Source organism: Octodon degus, unplaced genomic scaffold, assembly GCF_000260255.1.
Source record: "Octodon degus isolate 3935 unplaced genomic scaffold, OctDeg1.0 scaffold00206, whole genome shotgun sequence".
In the NCBI taxonomy this organism is placed as follows: domain Eukaryota; kingdom Metazoa; phylum Chordata; class Mammalia; order Rodentia; family Octodontidae; genus Octodon; species Octodon degus.
Window position 1 is genome coordinate 2,061,516 of NW_004524782.1, and position 7,269 is coordinate 2,068,784.

Consider the following 7,269-nt stretch of genomic DNA (forward strand, 5'->3'; position numbering starts at 1 on the left):
GAGCTTAAATATTGTATGATATCTCTTGTATAAGAACCCCTAAAAATAAAGAGTGAAACATAAGATAATAAAAAAGTAAAGCCATATTAATGTTCTGAGCTGTAAAAGGCTCAAGCCAACAACTTCTGACATTGGCAGTCCTATGGATAACCTACTACTATCATAGACTACTGGACTATATTGGGTTATTTTGCTGAATTCATACACCTACAATATTTAAATGGCAATGGAATACCCATCTCTGACAAAACTAAACAAAAAATGGGATACAAATGAAGGACCAATTTGTATGTGTATGTACAAAATAGTTAGGATAGATATACAGCTACTTTCTCTTAATTCAATGAGAAGAAACATTTATACTTGAGATGTACTAATTTATGTTTGACATGTTATTTTCCTGTTGTTTTATACCTCTGTCTTGTATTTAATTGTTTCCCCTGTTTGGTGGGTTCTTTCCATTCTCATTCATGGAGTTGTGGTCATTTAGAGCCCTCTGTAGAATATATTTTAGTAGTCTGTGTAGGGTTAGCTTTGTCATCATGAATTGCTTTAGTAGTTCTTTGTCATGGAAGTATTTCACTTCTCCATCAAACTGGAAAGAGAGTTTTGCAGGGTATATCAGTCTGGGTTAGAATTTATTTTCTTGCAAGAATTCTAGTACATTGTTCCATGCTCTTCTTGACTTGGTGATTTGTGAAGATAAATCTGACATTATTCTGATGGGTTTTCCTTTAACTGTAATCTTTTTCATTTCTCTAATTACGTCTAGGTGGGGTTTTAATTGGGTTGATGATATTTGGAGTCCTGTGTGCTTTGGTTGTCTATTAGTCTTATGTTATTTGATGCCTATTAGTCTTATGTTATTCAACTTTATATCATCTTGCAGATGTTGTCATTCTTTTCCTTGGATCCTAGTTGTTTTTACAAGATCTTTTCTTACATTTTCACTAGCTTCAGTAGTGTCTTCAAGGTCTGAAACTCTATCTTCACTTTCATTCGAATGGTTTTGCCTGCTTGGGATTGAGGTTTTAATTTCCTGTGCATCGTCTACAGCCATACCACCTTGAATGCGCCCAATTTCATCTGATCTTGCAAGTTAATTTCGTGTATATCTCTTTGAATCTGATTCATGCATTTTATTTCTTTCCTATATTGCTCATTCAAAGTTTCCATCATTTTTCTGTTTTCCTCTATTTTTTTTTAATCAGTGTCTTCTTTAGAATCACTTAGCACTTTGTTCATTATAGTTATCATTTCTTTTTTTCTCTTCAGAAATTATTTCTGATCTGATTTCCTCTATACCTTTCTGCAGTTGTTTCTTTACTTCATATGCTATTATTTCAGAGATTTCAGGTGTGTGATTTCAAATTTCTTCTATACTATTGTCTCCTGCTTTTGTTCTGGTTAGGCTTGGGGCCTGAGTCTGCAGTTTCCCTCTTCTCTTTGTCATTTTGCATAGCACTATCTTTTGACCTTTCATCTAGAGCCTTGATAGAGTCATTACCTTAGCAACACTTCTCGATCCACAACATTCAAACTCGTCCAGGTGGGTGTGGCTTGGCTCTTGCTGCTGTGCTCCAGTTTTTCTTGTTGCAGCCCTTGGAAATGAACCCACTGTGCCACTCTGGCAAGATGTTCTGCTTCTGGATTAGCTGAGTGGTCTTGCCTCTAGCTTCTCTGCAGGGAGTTCTACTTCATGGTTCCACACTGGGCCTGTCTGATGGTGGAAGTTCCACAATGCCTGGCCTGGGTGCTGACTGGAATGAGAATCTGGTGAGCAGGCAAGTGATCCCCCACACATACCGGGGCTGGGCGCTGGCTGGAATATGATCTGGAGGGGCCTAGGCCTACCCACTCGCATCCTGGACCTGGGTATTTGCTGGAAAAAGGATCAAGAAGGGCCTGGGCCATCCCACTCCTCATAAAATTTTTTGAGTCAATCAATTCTTTGTTTTATCTTTAAACCAGTTAAAAGTTTCTGATTTCATAGCTAGCCATTTTTATTGTAAAATCATCTGGTTTGCTTTTGTTGTTCAGAATTCCGTAGCCTGTTATTGATATCTTTTGATTCCTTTTACATTTTAAGAGTGCTTTTTTTCTAGTTCTGTCAAGGATGCTGATGGTATTATGATAGAGATTTAATTAAATCTGTGCAGTTTTTGTCCTTATTTTTTCTCCCTGTCAAGAACAGGGATATCTTTCATTCTTAATGTAGTCTAGTCAATATCTGTTTTCAGGGTATCAGGGTATCCTAGCAAAAATTTTTCAGTCAGCTTCCAAATTTCACAAGCTGGGGAGATGGCTCAATGGAATAAGCACTTCCCTGGCAAGTGCAAGGGCCTGAGTTCAATCCTTGGTTCCGAAAAAAAAAAAAAGATAGATATAAAACAAAAGTACAAATTTGGGATCATATCAAACTAAAAATATTTCCACTTTAAAGATCCAGGTAACATTAAAGAGACAAATGCTAAAATGGGAATAAAAATTATTGCTTGCTATTCCTCTCATAAAGGACCAATACTGCACTATATTTTTAACTTCAAATATTAAAATATTCCTCCAAATAAAAGAATCAATCAAAAATGCAAATTAAATTAGACACTTCTGAGAAAAAATTACAATTAACCAGTAAACACATAGAAAGTTTATTACTTTTAGCCATTTGAGAAATACACATCTATTACTGAACTGTAGATTTTTGTGGGGAAGTTTACTGGAGGTCAAACTCAGGACGTTGCACTTCAAAGCAGGTTCTTGTGCCTCTGAGCTATATCCCTGTCCAGAGAAGGCAAGTCAAAACACCACTGTGTTTACATCTAACTTCACAAACAATGCTTATAATCAAGAACTAAAAATGCAACAAATGCTGGCAAGGCTGTGGAACAAAATAAACATTTCTGTATTTTCATTGGCAAGGTAAACTTACATAATCATGATGAAAATCAGTAATGATATTTTACAGTAACCTAAAAAGAGACATTTTCTTTTCTTTTGTAATATACATTTAGTACAGGGTCTATAGGGTTTCACTATGTAGATTGAACTCTAGTGATTCTTCTCTTTTCAGCCTCCAAAGCCCTGGGATTACAGGTATGTGCCACCCCCGCCCCCTTCTCATTTGCCTTCTCAGGGTGCCCTGGGGGCGGGACTACAACAGCATAGAAAGAGAGCTTTCATTTTGACTTATACCTCTTCTGAACTTCTTCCATAAAGAGTTAAGTATATCATATTTCAGTTAGACATGCATATCCATGTTTGCAGCAGAACAATTCACAATTGTTACATTTGAAAGCAGCTTGTGTGCCCCTAAAGAGAAAAACGGATAAGGAAAATATGACATGATGCATGATAGCAAGAACCCTGCAATAGAGGAGGATCAATTTGAGCCATTTGTGAGAAACAGGTGGATCTTGAATCCATAATGCTGTGTTAAGTTGATCAGACCAAGAGGGTGAAATATGGCATGGTTTGTTTTGCACAGCAAATCTTGGAGTACAAACAATTTAAAGAGCAAGGTAAAGGAAAGATGATAGGAAGCATGCAGCTGAACTCTGTGCAAATGAAAGGAGCAACTGGAATAGAACAGGGTGAGGGCCAGGTAGTGAGGAGAAGTCAAACTGATTATGAAGCACATTAGCAAACATATGGCAATGGAAACAAATGAAGCAACCAATAATTGAATATTTAACTTCCAACATTTAAGAGCACCAAATTGGTGTTTGAGGATCTTGAAGCATCAGTACCAGGGGACCAAGTGTGGGATAACAGGCTGCTAGAAAGCTAATAGTGTGCTGCAGCCAGAGGCGAAATTTAGCAACTACAACAACATTATAAATTATGAGGATAGAATTGCTGGAATAAAAGAAAATGAAGGTGCTGGCTAGAAGCAGGATAGTTTGAGTGGCTTTTGCCTCAGGGGCGAACTTTTGGGAGCTCCTTTTGGTTCGAATATGTTTCACTTTCTGGTGATGTCTATATAGGAGAAGAACCATGTAGACACTTGAGCGGGCCATGAATACTAGGAATACAACATCTGGCAATATCAATATCATTGGTAATTTTGCATCAGTTATTCTAGGAATTTTAGAAGCACATAGCCCATAGCTTTTTATTTTGGTTAAATTACCAATGTGCTGAAGACCCTTAATATATATAGGAATAAAGGTATTTATCAGCAAGTTGATGATCCAACACAGAACGCAGGAGAGACTGGTGTTCCTCCAAGCTCGGTCTTTGGGCTCCATCCACATTCCCGGTCTGGAGCTGATGCTGATGGCCTGAAAGTTGCTCAGGAGGCAGGTAGTGCAGAGAGAAAGTCCCCGGGCCACTCTGTGCATATAATAGACAAGTTTGCATCCCATGTTTCCCAGAATGGGAGTTATTCCCCAAATTAACATTGTGTAAGGAATCCCCTTGAAGAGAAGCACCAAGAAGTTGGACACAGCCATATGGGTGAGAATCAGGTGCATGGGCCTCCGTGCATGGCTGGTACAGAGTGTGAGGGCATAGAGTGAGAAAAGAAACACATTGCCCACCACTCCGATCCCAGTCTAAGCCAGGAAAAGTAGCCTCAGGATGAAATCGCCAGGATTCATTCTCATGGGAATCACAGGAAACGGGTTTCCAGCACAGTTATTCAGAAAGACATGGAGTGATAACTCAGTGTAGACTTTTTCTCCAACACTGCTAGTTATGATGGGAATTCTTTCCTGCCCATTAATTATCTTTCTGAGCATAAATATGCTCTAGCCTGGGAGGATGTTTGTACCAGTCAGCACAAAATAACTTCTCAGACTTTCCAAACTGGCATGTGTATGTTTATTCTCACATAGTCACGGTAGATAACTCATTATTCAGTCTATCCCCAAAGAATTCGCCGTCACGTTCTATGTACACTCCACAAAGTAAGGCTTTCTATGCCATATCTAAATTTTTTCTTGAACATTCATTATAGGGAAGACAGGCTGTTGATCCTCAGAACAATTTGCCGGAGATAGTCTCCCAAGGCTGCAGTGTGTAATGTAAATGAAACACATATAAATATAATAAAAAATGTAAATAAACCATGACTCAAGGAAATCAGTGGAGTTGTAGGAACATGTACCAGTGATTGTAGTTATTACCTAGTCCTTTGCAATGTATAGAAAGCTTTATTATTTTTCTAATAATTTATGGTTTCACATTTTAGAAATAACATGTGTGCAGCACAAGTAGCAAATTAGTATTAAAACATATAGAGAAAAATCAATGTTTGTCTCCTATATCACATTTATAACACTACTCCTCAAAGATAACCATATATTTAGGCAATTTCATTCATGCATTCCTCACTTTCTTGCACAATGTGCACATTTTCCAATCAATGCTAAAGGAAGGGCTATATTTACTGTTTATTGGTAGAAATATAAAATATTCTCACTCAACTCATGGCTCAGAGAATGTATAATGGAAATATGAGATTAAAAATAATATGGTATGATCACATGAGATATAAGAATACAGAGATAATTCAAAGTTACAAATTTTATTGTTAAATTCACTATAAGATTTTAAGAGCATCCATATGAAAATTTTCTGTGATGATTATTTTTCTGCAAAACCTTTAAAATGTTTTAAGGATAAAACATATGTATAGTACATATACAAACAAAGCAAAGTAAAACACATATTTAAGCACTTTATTTATACAGAAATTCATCAGGAACACAACCCAGAAAACCACTACTGTAATTGGCAATTATCATTTTTCTATATGTATGAGTCAATATAATTATTTTAAAGAAATAAGTGTAATTTTCTAAAAAAATGTAATTACATCCACTAGTGATGTATTAGCAATTAACATTCCACCAAGAATTAATATTAAACTAATGTAAATGAGAGAATAATTTAGAAGAGTAGCAAGCCAGAAAATCAACATAATAAAGTAGTAGCTATTGGAGATGGGAAGTAGCTCAATGATAGATCACATAATTGATTTGTAAGAAATCACGGATTTAATCCCCAACTTCAAAAGTTAAATATGTAAAAGAATACAAGACATCAAATACATATGTGCATGCACAAATATATTCAGGATAGATGAAGGAACAGAAAATCATATCACAAATCAAGTTTATAATTTTAATGATTGGGCATAATACTGTACATCCTAGGAAAAGAATGGATTTTATATTCTTGAGTAAGGTATCTAGACATCAGAGTTATCATTTTTTCCTCAATTTACTTAAAAATTCAATGAGCCAAATAAACATCACAACAAACCTTCCCCTGCAAGCACACAAGTTATCAAAAGTTAAATGGAAGAATACATGACATATCTGATAACTGTGAAAGGAGTTAGTAGATACGGAGCAGCTGGGTCTCTATGGTTAACTCTTAAACTCAGACATAAACAGAGCAATGGAACAGGCAAGAGCAGAGATATAAATATATTTTTAAATGGAATTATTCTATTAATGTTAGAAGAAAATGCAGCTTTTTTTCTCTAGTACTGGGGAAAAAGGACAATCTAACTATGGATCAAAATCGAGAGGCAATTAAGTACAAAGGACCAGTGACATAAAAATAGAAAAATGTGATGCTAAAAACACTAAGTGAATCAAAATGAAAAATGCCCTTTTGATTCTGGTACAGCTGGAGACATCTCTATAGAAATAATAACCACTAACTAGAACAACATAAAATGACTACGTGTTGAGTTTTCTAGGGTTCATTATTTAGTGACTAAAAGGAAGCAGTTGGGGAAAGAATAATAACGTTGGGAGAAGAGTGACTTCACATTTTCAAAACGTATTCTGAACTTGAGGACAGACTATGGTAAACACATGTGAAAAGACTCAAGCCCAAAAAGATTTCTGTAGTTCTGTTGTTCAAAAGGAAAATAAGAAGGGCATGGTGGCATACGCTGTGATTCCAGCATTTAGGAAGCTGAGGCAGGATGTTCAAGGGCAACCAAGGCTACAAACAGAGTTCAAGGCCACCCCAGACTGCATATACAGACCCTGCCTGAAAGAACCAAGAAAGGAGGAAACATTTTTAGCTGTTTTTTTAAAAACATGTACAGGGACAGGAACAGGGACAGGAAGAGGAATAGCGAGAGGAACAGGGACAGGGACAAGGACAGGGAGAGGGATAAAGAGGAGAAGGAGAAGGAGAAGGAGGAGAAAAGAGACAAAAGAAATAATTTAGAACAGTAGCAAAAGTTATAAAGTATGGAAAAAACTGTAATTTTAAAAAACACGGCTAAAAACATTGCCTCCATTA

General features: G+C 36.4%; 1 pseudogene; it reads right to left on the reverse strand.

Annotated features, from left to right (window-relative positions):
- Window positions 1-3,701: 3,701 nt before the first annotated feature.
- LOC101567581 lies at window positions 3,702-4,598 on the reverse strand (annotated as a pseudogene).
- Window positions 4,599-7,269: the final 2,671 nt, after the last annotated feature.